This window comes from Simochromis diagramma, unplaced genomic scaffold, assembly GCF_900408965.1.
Source record: "Simochromis diagramma unplaced genomic scaffold, fSimDia1.1 OVJJ01000419.1, whole genome shotgun sequence".
In the NCBI taxonomy this organism is placed as follows: domain Eukaryota; kingdom Metazoa; phylum Chordata; class Actinopteri; order Cichliformes; family Cichlidae; genus Simochromis; species Simochromis diagramma.
Genome location: NW_024387244.1, coordinates 5,824,367 through 5,840,926, shown reverse-complemented (window position 1 = coordinate 5,840,926; position 16,560 = coordinate 5,824,367). Strand labels below are relative to the sequence as shown.

Below are 16,560 nucleotides of genomic sequence, written 5' to 3'. Positions count from 1 at the left end.
ATGGTTATAATTATCCAAACAGTAAAAACTAATTAACTGATGATACTAGACCCTTAAAAGAGATAAACACCACTAGTCAAGTCATAATGGCTACTTACAAATACATAACCACTCAACACAACCCACACAGTGATCTAATGCACAAAAACAAAGGAGACTTAAACTGGCTGAATCAATTACTGTAAAGAAAACATGGAGGAAGGCTTCCTGTGGTGTCTGGCTGCAGTATAGGTCATAAACCTGCCTCCTGCATTACAGCAGACAGGTCAGGGGTCAAATGAAAAGCAAAATGTTTACCTCAGATAAGGGATGCACCAATACCACTTTTTTGGAAACGAGTACGAGTACTTGCATTTCAGTACTCGCCGATACCGAGTACTTAATAAAAACATGATTTAAATTTACAGGTAACAGCTTTAGTCCTATAATTTAACAACAAACAAAACAAGGGACTGGTTTGGAATTAAGAACATTTATTTAAAATAAAAGCATGTTGTATGCAACATATTACAGAATAAATAATTATAAAAAAAATTTAAACAGTGACAGTGCAACTCAAGTATTTTTCAGTTTATTTTAAACTCTGCCGCTTTGGACAACACAAGGGGCATTAATAAACATCTTTGCCATTTAGTGCACAATATGTGAATAAACTAACAACATCCACCGACATAGAACTGTGGCAGTCAGTGCAGCTGAGGTAGGTATTAACATCAAGTCTAAGATGACTCACTAAATGGAGAGAAACAGTGAGTGGCAGGGTTTTTTAAGAAAAGTAGCTTTTCTGCATCATCAGCAGTCAGACTGTTTCTGTTTTCATCTATAATGTGTGACACTGAGCTAAAAAGCCTTTCACTGTCCACACTGCTACATGGGGCTGAGAGCTATTTACGGGCTATTTTAGCCAAAGTGGGGAACCTGATTTTGTTGACACCCCAGTACTTCAGAGGACTGTCTTCACGAGGGCTTGGGGCCTCTCCGAGGTATGTGTTGAGCTCAATGGCAGCACCTGCTGCCAGCGGCAGCCTGGGCCTTGAGGAACAGTTTAGCAGGAGGTTCTGCAGCTTCTGCCCGACTCCCCTCTGCCTCAGCTCTAGAAGCTCCTGCTTCAGGTGCAGCTTGGCCTCTGGAGCAGTGTTGTTGGAGAAGAAGCGATCTTTATACCTGCACAAAATTCATAAATGTATTAATATGTGGAAAAATAGGACTGATGTCATGTAATACGTGCTGTTCCAGCGTGTCTGTATGTCCTGCTGCAGCCTCTTTATTGGCTGGTTGAGCTGTCCCTGAATGTCCTCGAGGTGGGAGTAGGCTAAGGCGTTTAAAATGCCCAACTATTTTCCGTCCCACTGCTTTAGCATCAGCTATGCTCCTCTGTGCTAATAAGCGTGGGTAAATAAGCGTGGGCAAACTCTTTGTACTCGTTGTCGTGTTGGGATTTTAGGTGCTTGATTAAATTACTTGTGTTAAATGCGCTACCTTTAGAGCCTCCTCTGGACAATTTCGATGAGCACAATTTGCAGTCCGCCTTTGTTTTCGTGACTTCGTTCACTTTGAAATAGTTCCACACGGCTGACTTGTCTCGCCTCGCCTTCTCCCAGCTCTGAGATGCAGCCGGGGTCTGGGGGTGGGCACTCGGCGCCTGTGATTAACCCCTTACATGCCGCTCAAACATAGACAGGTCTCAGACCGTGGTATCAGTCCTCGGTATCGGGGAACTTTTAACGAGTACTTTAGAAAATGTGGTATCGAGGCTGATACCAGATACCAGTATCGGTGCATCCCTACCTCAGATTAAATATTTCCCAAAGTAAATTGGACTGAACTGGCCAGTTAAATACACGAGGGGATACGAATAGAAAAAAAATATCTAAAAACAAAGAATGAAAACCAACTATTAATTTAATACTTAAGTCTGTGAAGGTTCTCAGTCATCCAGGTCATCGTAGTCTAAGGAGCTTGGAAAGAAAAGCGTCTGGACTTCTTGAGTTGCTTGAAGACGTTTCACCTCTCATCCGAGAAGCTTCTTCAGTTCTAAGGGTCAATGGTGGGGAGTCCCAGACTTAAAACCAGTGGGAGTTTCCCCCCAAAGAGGGACAAAGGACCCCCTGATGATCCTCTACCTAATCACATGAGCCAAGGTGTGAAAGCGGGTGTGGGTCCTAATCAGCCAGGGTTTCGGGTGAGCTCATTGTGAAACCTGGCCCCACCTTATCATGTGATTTCCTGAGGTCAGATGGCCCAGAATGTAAATGGTCTGAGATCCCTTCCCAGACGCCTTAACGTCCAATGAAAAAACACATCATTTTCTCTCCAGTTACCCTCAGCAGTCCAACAGACCTCCAGCACCAGTAAAACATTAACCAGTGTCAAGGTTCAAAAATTGAGGAAGGAGAGTACAAACCACCATGGTCCAGAAGCTCTTGGTCAAACAATGATTTTAATGAATACACGCGTGGGAAGACAACTCTGTACGCAGACAGCAATTGATCTTCGACTTAATCAAAGCATACACAGATTTTTATAGCATCAGGGTTTGATTTAACGACGCCCCTTCATGCGTCACAGATACATTTTATACATAGATCCATTCAAAACCACAATGACTTTTAACATAGTTTAAAAGAGCGTTGCCGTCGTTTTCATAGCCGGTACATCCTGTTACTGCCGGATGCTCGCTTGTCATCTTGACACCTCAACAGCAGTTCTGCGACAAACTGCTTTTTGCAACCTCAGCAAAACATGATTAAACTTCCACCTATAAATGATTCTCTCTAACTGAGTGTGTGTGTCTGTGTCTGTGTGCTAACCACAATTGCACCCTGTTTCACCTCGCGACTAGCTCCTGACCTCTAACCAAACAGAGAGACAGAAACCACTCTCGTATATGTAATAATCGAACTGAAACTATGGATATATCATCTGTTAAATAAATGTTTTAATCAAGAACCTCTACTTAAAAGCTTAATATAAAATGACCTGATATAAATGTTTTGTAAGCATGTATTGCAATTCCTTCTATGGCTCCAAGTCACTTGCACAATAGATTGTCCGGACATCGCGCCGAACAAAGCTTCCAACCCCCAATTAATTGACCGAGCTCCAACTCTTTAATAAGCACAGATATGCATTGTGTATAAAATAGTCATACCTGCACCTGAAATACAAGGTTAACATAATAACTGTATGCATAACATCTTAAGGCCTTCTTAAAGCTATCTGTTACATTGTTAAAGCAATGATCGTACTGCAGATTATATTATTAATGCAATGGTAATGATAATAATTATTTAACAATAGCAGTAAAATAATTTCCCTGCTCCACATTCCCTCTCTCGACCTCTGGCACACCAGAGGTCGCAATACATTGTGTCCTCGCTCAGCAAATCAGACAACCTCATGTCATCTAATTGGTCCAGTAATAAACACCAGCTCCCATTCGAGAACACTCCATGTGTAAGCTTAGGTTTCCTTGGTCCCTCTCTGGTGGTTCATCAGGCCTCGGGCCTCCCTGTGGTCGTCGAGATCTTCTGCAAAGGAAACAAAACACCTTTTCCTGCACCTCCCTAACTTATCCTATTTGGGACTCTTTAATCAAAAGCATGATCCTAATTATCTTCTTAACTTAGTGACTTGTATTTATATATATTCTTCAACGTTACTCATAACTTTAAAACTCTTAAACGTCTGGTTGCTTGCTCTATTTTCCCTTATCTGATCATCAACATCCTGTACACAAACTGTCGCTGCTGCAAGTTCCTTCGCTCTGACCTAAAGACACCTTTTTAACACGAAAATCATTATAAGCGCCTATTCTACTAAAAGCTCCAAAAGAAAACAACCACTTTAATCAATTAAGTTTAAGCATATAAGCAATTACTCCTGTATACATTTCATCATAGCTAGATGCTGCCTAGAAACACCTCCTGTGTATTACACTAACTTCATTTTGAAACCTCACATTTTCTATGTTATAACCTGTTTTTGGTATAGCCTTTTTATTTCATTTTGCTCATTTTAATGTAAAAATACCTCCTAATTCTAGTTTATCAGACTTAACCAAAATATATGCTTTCCTTCCTCTTTGGTCCTTCTTTAAGTTCAGTTAAAAGCTAAATCAATTTGAGGCCTTTTGCCTGGAATCAATACTGTCATGTGTGTTTCTGGACTCTGTGTCTGTAAGCGTGTGCAATCCTTTAATAACTTCAATAACTCATATCAAAAAATGCAATATGTATAAAAATCATTTCTATTTATAAGCTCTCCCCTTTATCCTAAAAATAAAGCTATGTAATATCTGTATGTAAGCCTACATTATAACCACTACTTCTAGAAATCAAAAAGAAATCAACCCTGTTCTCCTCCTTCAACCCTCACTAATTTTCCCTCTAAGATTTATTCACAGCTTTGAAAAACCGGCATTGTATCTTCTAAACAGGATTCAGTTCACTTTAATCCTTTAACCTTAACATAATAAGACCCAAAAAAGTCCTAAAATGATCCTAAATTATTAAACCCTAAATTCCCCCTTTATTTTGACACATGAAATGTGTCGAAATACCATACAAAACTTAAAATGCACAGTTTTTCCCCACTCATGATCCAATCCATGTCATAAAATAAACTTAAAACAGAACAATTATCCGTCATGTGTTTCTTCAATTAATGGTAACTGAGTTACATCAAAAAATGTTTCCCCTTTAGCATTTGGCCTTCCCCCAACAATATACTATAATCCCATAATCTAACCCCACTCAATAAAACGGAAATTTTCTCTGGTAAAAGCAAATTGTTTGTCCACATGTATTCATCCAGTCACACATTCACTCACATGCATTCACACCATATATTTGCTAATAGTGGAGCCTCAGATCAGATTCTCCACCCTCAGCAAAATGAGCTCATTCATTTTTTTATTTTCCATAGGAAAATATTTCTTTATGCTTTTGGGCTGGATTGACTCGCTTACAATCCTTTTAAACAGGGACTTACGACCTGATCAGTCCCCACAGGTAGCTTTCTCCTCAGCCAGTTGTAATCTGGAAAGCCCCCCTTATCTTTGCTCTCCCCGAGAATTTGTCAGCGCTGTTGCAGGCCTGCTTAGAACAAAAATGAGAAAAAATAGAGCTAATTATTAGCTCACAAAACACAAAACAAAATCACCTGACAGGTTTTCTTTAAGTGCACTGTAAATAATGGGCCCCTTCTTAGACATGTCCATGTTTCCTAAAACTCCCTCTATTAAAAACAAAAACAACAACAACCCGAACCTAACTGAGAGAATCAACCCATCACCACAACAACCTCAACAACCTTAAACACACAAGTTTTGCCACCACATAATTTCACCTCCTCAATACACCGAAAGTCTCATTAAAACCACACAAATTGCACACAAAAATCACCCCCTTATGCTCTTTAACATACTCAAATTCAGCATAAGACCCCCTTACGACAACATATAATCACTAAACTAGAAATTTCCTACCCAAATCTGCACTCCTCTTCCCTGCTATGCTTCCTCCCCTGGAAGCCTCAGTCACACACACACAGGAAGCTTCTTCGTCACCACTCACTCCAGCTAATTTGCATACTGAGTCATATCTCAAGAAGTTGCCGTAACAAGAGAAACATATGTTTAAACATTACCAACTTATTAAATTATTTTATTTCTTTCTACAGTGATCACTAGTGTTGATCACTCAGTACCAGAGCACTCCTAAGTCACTCTTTTTAAAACTACTTTAATCACCGTTTCTTTTCATAACTCACTCCCTTTGTCATATAGCTTCTTTGAGTTATTCCTCAACTTCAAACCCAAATGTATTCTATTAAACATTCACACCATTCTATCACTCATACAAATAGCAAGCTGATCTTCATTGCGTATGTTTGTGTTCTTAGCCAGGTTTAATCAATGTCTATGCATTAATCTTTATGAGCTTGTCCTTGTAAGGTTAATGCATTTTCTGCTTGTGTATGTGAATTTACATATGTTGCTTTTGCAGTGTGTCAGACTCCTTCATAATTCTCCACTTAAGCCGTCAGTTTTCTTTCCCAAATTTACTAACCCAAATTTTAAGTTCCCACTTGTCAGGTTTGTGGAGACATGGCGCTGTGAACAATTCAACCAGAAACTTGCCTTAGCATGTCCAGTCATCTTGACCTATAACTTTCTTCCGACCGCTGCACGTGGAGAATTGATCCAGGTCTGTTTCGCCCCTAAAGAAACACGACTGAGACGTTTTCATTATTATCATAAGTACTTAAACTACCCGTTTCCCCCTCTCTGGTCAGAAATATCAACTTATGTTATGTGTATAAGTGTAAGCAGGTCTTCATTGCTTTTCCTATGTATGTTAATGTTCAGTGAGTGTAAGCTGCTTTCTTCATTGCCTCTGTATGTTATAATCAGGTTTAATTCATACATCGTTTCACTGATTTCTTAATTCAAAACCATCTCACTTCTGATTCTTTCCAGAAATAATTTCACATGTAACACTTTGTCTATGTGTTTTCTATTCTTGTTTACCTCTTTGTTTGTGACGGTGGACATCTCTAAACACCATCATGAGTTCAGGCTTCAATTTCAGTCCAATTATACCCTGTATTCTCACAGTCGAACTGTCCGGCTTCACCTCTCACTGGTCCCGGTCCTCGTCTCTCAGTGTCCTGTTGTTGTCTTGAATTCTCCAGCTTCAGTATTTTCCTTTTAGATTAAGTCCCAGCCTGGAAAAATATCACCTTCAGTGCCTTTAAACAGCCATATCACACTGTTCTTACCAGCCTGCAGTCCACCGTGCATGTTTCCTCACATGGTTTCTTCTTTTCTGTTGATCCTTTCAGTCGTCTCTTTCAAGATTACTCCAAGCATGGCAAATCTGACAATCAGTGTCCAGTGCTTTCCCATAGTTCTTTATCCCACTGTCCAACTGCCCAGCCTGTAATTTACAGTACATGTTTCCACCTCGTGGTTCCTTACATGCTGCTGCTGATGTCACCAGTCGACAGTGTCAAAGGGTCAGTAGCACTGACTTTTGCCTGCTATTAATTCTTCTCAAATCCACGATGTTCTGTTGGTCTTCATCAGGAGATTAACTGTCCTTTGAACTTCTTCTCAGGATGGGGACAAGTGCGAGGTCAAGCTGTAAGATTTTAAGCCAAAATCTGGCCTGTTTTCTCCCCATTATGCTACTCTACTGGTTTTGGCGCCGTACTCAAAATTCCAGGTTGAGAGAAGTCCACCTTTATTTATCTATAACCTTTATTGACACACTAAAGCATACGATTAATATCTTTTTCATTTATTTTCTTAAAACCTCCCTTCGCTTCATTTGGCTAGAGTCTAACTTATCTCTCTCTCTCCCTGGGTGCTCACTTGTCACCTTATATGGGCATGCAAACTTCCTGTCACCCACACCATTTCCTGTTACACACACACAGCTGCTCAGAGCAGCTCAAGCTGCTTTGCTGTTTCTGCAGGCTAATCAAACTTATTTTGTAATCTACAGACCCTCTGTAATTCTACTAACTTTTGATCTAAAATGTAGCATCATTCACACAATGATTTCATAATCCTCTCACACACACTGCCTTTTAAATAAACTAAACTCTTTGCATTTGTCAGCATTCACATCCCAGCCTTCAACGTGCTCACTTTCAATCCTGCAAGACGCAGAGATGGACATCTCCTTCACCTAACATAAAACTAAATTACCATATCAACATACAATTACTGAAATTCAAACTCAAATACACCGTCTGTTTTAATAAAGTCAAAGAGTAAACGGGTGTACCAAGTGTATGTACTTATGTGTTTTTGAACTGAAAGAAAAGAAACTCAAACTCTTATAACATCACTCATGCATCTCTTAAATTAAAAACACTTTCAAACTTTAAAACATCCTACTTTACATCACCAAAGAAATACCTCTCACACCTTTATTCATCATTCAAAACCTTCTAGTCACCGCATTCACACACTTAAACTGTGACCAGAGTTGAGGAATATAACTCAAAACACGCTTTCCTACGAGTATTTTAGACATGCTTGTCATAATCAGAAAGAGCAAATAAACAAAAACAAAGAAAAAAACCAATTGAAACCTCTATTAATTCTCACCGCACACACAAGAAATTGAAAAAAAATAAAACACATCAGCAACTATTGCTGAAGAGAAGGTACTGAAAGTAATATTTTAATCTTAAATATACACAGTGCACTCTATATTTATATATCTACATTCAAACTCAGTCAATTACTATACATCCACTACGGCAACTCAATACTTTATTTATAGTCCTCTAATAAACATAAATGGCATCTTAAACACACTCAACAATGTTTGCAGCAGTATTTGTAAAACCAACTGTGGCTTAAACAGTTCACTGCTTACTCATTTGCCTTTTCACTCACACACACACCGTCTAAAAATAGCAGCAGCATTGCCTCAGACTCCTTTCACACAGAGATCTTTTTTATATTACAAAGACGTCTTATATTTACAACTACTGTCAGATCTGTCAGCTTTAGCGCCTACACAATTTCGACAAATTTAAAATAACCGCCCAGCGGATAAACTCTCAGTTTTTTACGACCAATTTCACCAGTATCAGACTCTAACTGTTTCTGGTCTAATCTCTAAACTCCCTAACTCAATTTAAAAGTGTCCAACACCCAAGGTCCAACCTTTGCTGCCCAAAAAAGCGCAGACTACCGTTCCAAACGGTAAGGAGACTCTAACTCCTAGCTATTTTGAAGGTTCCCAAGTTCTTCCCGGTTGCCGACCGTACTAACCCTATTCGCCGATAGGCTCTTTTTTTACAAGATAATTTATCGCGGAGAGTCGCGGAGGCAAAGCCGGGCCTCTCTTTTCTGGGCGCAAGCGCAGGCAAACACAAGGCCTCCAACTCAGCACACGCCACGGATAGTTTTTTCGTTCATTGCGGTTTATTTCACACCTCAACATTTAGTTGAGCCAATTAAAGGCAAATCAAGGTAAAAAATCGGTGCAGTAAATTGAGCAGGTAGTGGGAACAGGAGAAAAGTACACGATAGCCCCGGGGGGTCAATTTGTCCCTACGAAAAAAAAGGGGGGAGGGGAAGGGGGGCCCACAATCTACGACACAGGATTTTTGAAAACACAGCGGGTTAATAGTGCGTGGGTTGGAGAGACCTTTGGGGTGTGGTGCCCAACAGCGTTCTCACTTGCCAACAAACTCGTCAAAAACAGTGTGACGGGCAAAGTCAGGCTCCCTGGGGCTCAACGGATGGAACGACGCAGGGTACGCCCTCTCACGTCGGGAATTGACTGAAGGGTCCGCCGATTGAAGAGATTGGCCAAGAGCGGAATTGGCCAATGTAATTGTCGGTATAGTTAGACATGTGTCAATCCAAATCGTACATGGTAGTGACGTATACAGACACAATAAATTAGATAACGTGAGAACAGGCGGACCTGACAAACAGGTCGAAGGGGGGAGGAAACGATGCTTGGGTGGGTCTCGGGGTAGATGTATAGAAGAGAAAGGGGGGGGGAGGGGGGGGAAAAAAAGAAAGGGGGGGGGGAAGAAAAAAAAAAGGGAAAAAGGGGGGGGGAGGGAGGGGAGGGGGGGAAAAGAAGAAAAAAGAAGGAGGGGGGGGGGGGGGGGGGGGGGGGGGGGGGGGGGGGAAAAAGGAGGGGGGAAGGAGGAGAAGGGGAGGGAAGAGGGGAAAGGGGGGGGGGAAAAAGGGAAGGGAGGGGGGGGGGGGGAGGGGAGAGGGGAAAAAAAAAATACATTGTACGTGCGGGAAGATTGATGTAGGGGGCTGGGTAATAAGAGAAAAGCACAGCCTAGCTACAAAATACAGGGTTGTGTGACTGAGGATATAAGAGGTTTCACAAAAGGGGGGAAAGGGGCGAGCGCGTAGGACAAGCTGTTGAAAATAGCGGAGTGTCCATAGAAAACAGGGAAATGGGGTGGGCGGGGCGTTAGGGTGGGGGACGGCAAGCGTGTACACAGTGGAATGGTTCATTGTAAGGGGGGAAGTTCGGTAAAGTGTAGTACTCCAACCGAGTGCTAATATAACAGCTTTAAGATGCAGTTGTAGATTTGATTACGTGTTTTACCGGCTTTATGGTGCTAGCTTAAGTTAGCGGTGTAACGTTAGCTGATATTTGGAGTAAAGCTGTTACGGTTAAACGATGTTAGCACAGAAATATTAGCTGCTGTCATGACTGATGAAGGTACTAGTTAATAAAGTTTCCAGTAAGTGTGTTAATCGCAGCCACAAGATTGACAGCAAATATCTCGATTAGCTCAGTGCATCTGTAATAAATATGGTGCAAGTTTCAGTGCTGTTCGTTTACAGCTGTATGATACTGATAACTGACGCCAGGGTCAGTGTAAAATACAATCCAGCTGTGTGAACAAAGCCGGGCTCCGTTTAGTCCTGATGACAACCTCAGGATGCCGGTTATTAACTGCTCTTTCCTGCTGGCACACCTGTCACACCTGAGAGTCAGCTAGAAACTTACAGTGACGTGGACATCATGCAAAGACTGCCAGACTCCTGTAATACTGCAAATGAGCAGTGACTCAAGTTATCACTAAACTTGTCAAGCCTCTGTTGTCTCTGTGTTGCTGGAACATCTAGGATTGAGTCAGGCTGCATCAGCTGAAGCTGTTTTAGTTGTATATATCAGTATTTTTATTCAGTGGTGGGAAAATATGTAGGACTGCAGTGAAGCGATGCACCAGATTAAATCCCTGGCCAAAGGTATCGTAACTTAATCAACTACGGATCCAGCCACATCAGCCTTTGTGAGGTCTGTTTAAAGTAGATAAAAGTGAACTGCAGGTTCCGAGAGGGTGGACTGTGAGCACAGAAACACATGTTCATACATCAGCTGCAGCAAAACTTACATTAATTTTAAATAGATGTTGTTACTCTGATATGTCTGTCTCTGTGTTTAGTCCTCTGACAGACGGTGGCCGTGGGTCCCAGATGTGTTCTAACCCTATGGACTACTGGGACAGGCTCTAGCCTCTGTAATAGAAATGTTCTGTTATTCTCATGTTAAAGTATTTAAGTGCTTATGCATGTGCTTAGTTGTGACACTGTTATAAGACGGTTCAGTGAAAGTTTCTAAAACTAGATGAACTTACTTCAGCGTCAGCAGTTTGGAAAAACAACTCCGTAACAGGTGCTGATAAGGCCAAGGGCACAAAACAGCTAACCAGTGATCGGTTAGGTTGCATAGCGAGACACGTGAAGTGTGGTAGGAATCAGTTGGTGTAATTCCCTCTCCCTCTTCCTTGGAATGCATAAAGGAGGAGGAGCACCACTTCTTGGGCAGCGCTGACAGACTGAACTGTGGATGTTTGGATGTGTGGTTGGCGCAGTAATAAATAGCTTGATCACAGGCTCTTCTGTGTTGCAGACTTATTTTAAAAATTCCCACGACACCCCCCCACCCTCCCACTGTGAAACATGAATGAAATTCAGAAGACATTTGTTTAAATAGTTCACAAATCTGAGCTGTTGGTGTGTCCTGAATTGTGTGGTAATAATATTAGAGCCTGCAATCTTTCTTACTTAGAATCTCGACTATGAGTCATGTTACCCTGAGATGATTCTATGTTTACCTGTCAGCCTGGACGAATTGTGCTGTGTGAAGGAAATTAAATTAAATCAGATCTGAACTGCGTACATTTGAGGAACCTTTCATATTTAATTGAAATAGGAACCAGTGAACCACAGGTCGCGGTCCATGGGTCAGTGGGGACCAAGAAGCAACTCTGCTAATGTGGGACTCGGACCAGCAACATCCAGCAAGACCCAGACAGCGTTTCTATTCCCAGCTGAGTTTTTTGTTTGTCTGTGACTGGAGAGGTCAGATTTTTGTGTGAGACTTATCACACTTGCAGAGGTAAGGTCAGTTTGGCAGAGATCCCGCCCACCACTGGCTTTCTTATCGAAAGAGAATAATTTCAGTGACTGGGCGGCTTGCTTGATACCACAGGTTAATACACGCTACTGGATCCCGATGATGGAGAAATCATCAATTTTGGCAACAAAGAGGCCTGTGGAATGTTTGTTACAGTCTGAGGATGGGACATCATGCTCTGCATCTCAAAGTTATTTGCCTCTCATTATTATTTCATACCCAGTAATGGTGAAGTAGGCTCATAATCACTATAACTGAACCAACCTGGTGCTCTTCATTGTATGGAGGCTGGTTGAGTCTGAAATGTTGGATGTTGTGTATCCTCGTGTTCCTCTGGGGCTTTGGTTGGTCCTCAGTCTTTTGCACAGGATCAGAAAAAAAACCAGGAGGCGCGTAAATGTTTCTTCTCCATGATGTTTCTTCAAATGTTTCTTCTGGATGATGATAAGACTGTGACACGGGATGCCACCTTTGGTCTGTGTGATGAAGCAAAGCTCAGGAAGAAGTGGGATTAAAGGTACCCACATGGTGCAGCGGAGAAGGATGTTACAGGGGCAACCTGCAGCCAAATCCAAGCCTCAGGTTAGTTTGTAGTTGCAGAAGCTACAGGACTGAGACAGCTGAGGCATCCAAATGTCTGATTAAACGGATGAAAAGAGAAGTTTCTCCCTGTAATTAGCACTTCTTAAAATCTGTAGCAACTTTAAGTCTGGTCAGCGTGCTGAGCATGCTTCAGAATGTGACAATATATTTTTGGTTCAATAGCTAATTTCTTTCAGTTGCAATTGTTAAATGAAATATATATATATATATATTCTTATAATTTAGCAAACGAATTTATCAAAAAAAATTATATATACATATATCTGTAGTGAGTTTTAATAAATTAATTGACACCTGATGAAAATACCATGTTGTTCATAGCAGAATCAGTTTGGTATCATTGTTTGTCTGCTCACTGATTGCGGAAACTAAGAGCTGCTTTGATCTGTTTAGATCTAAAGTATCCAAAGTTGAGCTCTGATGTTTCTTCACCCCTGTGGGTGTGATATGTGATTTCCTACATGCTGGCAGAGCAGAGGCAGCAGTTTGTGCTCACAGAGTGAGTGGAGGCGGTGGGAAGACGGTGGTTTCCTCAGAAGAACCAGCAGAGTCCACAAAGGACACCAGTCCATCTCACCACCTTGACCTGCGTGACTGATGCTCGTCTGCACGCAAGAGGAAAGCAACTGACCGAGGGTTTGTCCAGTGACGTGTTATGAATTATATTTGTTTGTTTATAGCTTACAGTTATGATTTCTTGACAGAGGGCCCTGCAGAGGTGAGACAAGAAATATGTGCTTTACATTTTACTCTGTGATTTTATGAGATATTGTTGCCTGGATGTTCGCAGAATGAGAAAGAAAGACAAAGGAGAATGTTTTTTGACGTTTTTGTAATGATGTAAGTAAATCTTCAATATTATTTTATTTGCGTGGTTTATATTAGGAGTGTTTCTGAGTGAGGGGGAGGAGTCATCATCCAGGTAAAGTGACTTAGATCAGTGGATACAACTTGTCTCCCCTTTAAAGGAGACGAGCCCAAGTCATCCTAAATGTTGAGGCTTTCAAATACACAAACATTTTTAAAGGACAAATGAACATCCAACTTGGACTGTAACCACAAAATAATCTTTGCATGTGTGTTTTCAAACTCTCAGATGGCAGCAGTATCAGTCTTGGACTGTCAACTGCCGGAGCAGCACTGAAGAACCACCACACACGAGCAATGTTCCTGCAACATTCAGCATCTGATATCCTGCATCTGTGTGCTTCTGCTTTGGTAAGTAGAAGTTACACAACTCCCAGAACTCTAAAACACATGCCATCCATTTCTAACGGCCTGGTTACTTCCTGTCAGTTACTTTAGAAATCATGTGGTCACTGACCTAACACTGTTTCTTTTTCTTCCCCTTAATGTTCAAGTTCACATGTCAAACAGCTGAGAGGAAACTACACCAGTGTAACTGGGATGTTTCAGCAACACGTGCCAGATGCGGTTTCCTTCAGGTGACATCACCAGAGACAGCCCCGCCACACTCAGGACCTCGCACCACAATTGATCATGATGATATAATGATGACAGCGAGCGGAACGAAGACTGTAAAAATCCACGACCAGAATGTTTTCTTTCTAAGTAGGAATGAAATACTGAGAGCCTCTTTCTGTGTTTTTGTCTGTTTGGGTTTTCTACCTCATTTGTTACTAACAAAGTTCACAAACTCACACAGTTTACATTCTGGTATGTTTCCATCTTTACCAGCCACACTCTAACGCATTTATAGAAAATAATCCTTAGAATCGTCGTTTTTCGCTGTTGTAATTGATGATAATTCAGTGAATAAACTGCGCTGCTTCCTTTTATTGCGTCTCACATTGCTTTAAGTTTTTTCAGTTCCAGTTATTTTTTACTGCTGTTTGTTTGAATTCTCTGTATGTTTGACCCTGTAGACTGGTTTGATGGACTGCTTGTCTTTCCCTGTTTGTTACCCACGCGCGCCTGTTTTTTTTTATAAAGATTTTGGATTTCTGACTTCAACAACAGCCCTCTGCGTGTCCCTCCCTTTGTGTCCTCTTTCCTCTGTGAATGTGTGTTGCAATGTGTCACAGAATTCAGTATTAACAGCTTTCCCCACAGTGAGTTGCATCAGCATGCATTCACACACATTTCAGAAGGATTCAGATTAATACAGTGATCTTACAGTCAGAAGGTATCCTGACAGGAGTGCCACTGGTAAATGATCTTTCATCAGTCAATTTAAATAAGTATTTAGGCAAAGCAGGAGTTATGAAGAATCATACTGGCAATGAGGACTAAAAATGTACTTACAAAGTCAAAGTTTTAATTAGTGCTAGAAGTTGGAAGACAATCAAACTGTTAGTGTTTTTCCGCATATTAATTATTCTGAAATAGAGACGGTGACCCTAACTGTACAGAAGCACTAAACACTGACAATCTAACAGACATCATTGGCCTGAGCCGTCATGGCACAGTGAGTCTGATCCTTTGCTGTGAGAGTCTGACAAGCATGTTTCTGGTCAGTTTGGAAGAAAAGAATATCACAATGTTGAGCTTTCTTTCCATATTCCTTCTCTTTACAACATAAACTGGATCAAAGGTACTTATGTTTCACAGCATGTAAATATACAGACAGTCGGGGCATGTGGTCGGTTGAGATGAGGGTTAGGGTTAAGCAATCTCAGACATATGTAATCAATATTAAACGCTCTGACGTGGGCTACTGTCCGCAGTGTTGGGAAATCCATACCAGGCTGGAACGAGTCAAGGTAGGTGAGCATCCACGAGAAGACACACAGATGCATCCTACTATGCTGACAGGACGATGAGACTCCAAGAAACCGAGCATCTTCCTTCAGTCCATCCGTCTCCGGTCACCTCTCTGCCGGGGCCAGCTCTTTGAGTAATGGGGTAGATAAGGGCGCAGAGAAACCTTATTACAATTTGTATTATAAATTCAGTTTTCATGAAATACAAATATTCAGTATTGGGTCCTTTTATATTAATAACCACGTATCCACCCAGGCTCATGGGGGGCAGGGCTCTGTCCTGGGATGCTTGAGTACAGGTAATGTACACCTGGACGAGGTATCCAGTCTGTCAGAATTGTTTGTTCAATATTTGGTTCAAAAACATGAGTGACAACAAAAATCCAACTAGGATCTTGCATATGATGAATGAAGTTCTGTCTTTGACTGGTATTGTCCAGCTGATCCATCAAACCCCCAGCAATGTGAACCGTATTCATGGACATACACAGCAACAATGTAAAAAAATGAAACACAACAGTCTAAATGAAAGTGCATTCTAAACTCCTCGTCAAAATCATATGCAAAGAGCATTCAGGACTGTAAAACGTGAAACGTAGGGGGGGGGAAGGGGGGAGGAGGAAAAGAAGAGAAAAGGAAAGGGAGGAGGGAGGGGAGGAGGGGGGAGGGGGAGGAGGGAAGGGGGGGAGGGGGGGGGGGGAAGGAGAGGAGAGGGGAGGAAAGAAAAAGAGAAGAAAAGAAGGGGAGAGAAAGGGAAGAAAAAGAAAGGGAGAGGGGAGGAAAAGGAGAAGGGACAGAACGGGTCGGGGGCGGTGGGGTCAATCATCATTAAATCTCTTGGGTGCTTCATTTTTCTATCCTATATCAGAATACTTTAAGGTTAGGTTTAGGTAAAATTGCATCTCCGGGTGAGGCAAGTTTTCTGGGTGGTGTGCTGGCGGGTCATGAACGGCTTATAAAGGCCTAGGTAATGTGGGGTAAGAAACAAGTAGCTTGGGTGTTGGGTGGGAGGGAGGCGGGGGGTTGACGGGTGGATGATTGGGACGTGGCAGACTGTCACTACTTGTAATGGAACGCCCTTTCCTGTGGGCGGTGTGGGGACGCTAATACAGGAATTGGACGCGGTGGGCGCCACCAAAGTCACGCAACAACCATAAGCAACCGCCTAGCATGACCTTAAAAACATATTCTGTCTTAATAACTATCAAGCACGTGAAATGATTGGCAAAGGGTGAAGGTGTTACAGCTGAGAGAGCTATGGCGGCATCTTGGAAGGCTGTTTTAACATAGCGAATAATTAGGCG

General features: G+C 41.7%; 1 long non-coding RNA gene across 1 annotated transcript; it reads right to left on the bottom strand.

The window, feature by feature from the left end:
• Positions 1-2,998: 2,998 nt before the first annotated feature.
• On the bottom strand, positions 2,999-5,443 carry LOC120747149. Its single transcript, XR_005699061.1, has 2 exons — positions 3,924-5,443; positions 2,999-3,879 (listed from the first exon to the last, which is right to left on the bottom strand). It is a non-coding gene; the product is annotated as an uncharacterized LOC120747149 (long non-coding RNA).
• Between the last annotated feature and the right edge of the window lie 11,117 nt (positions 5,444-16,560).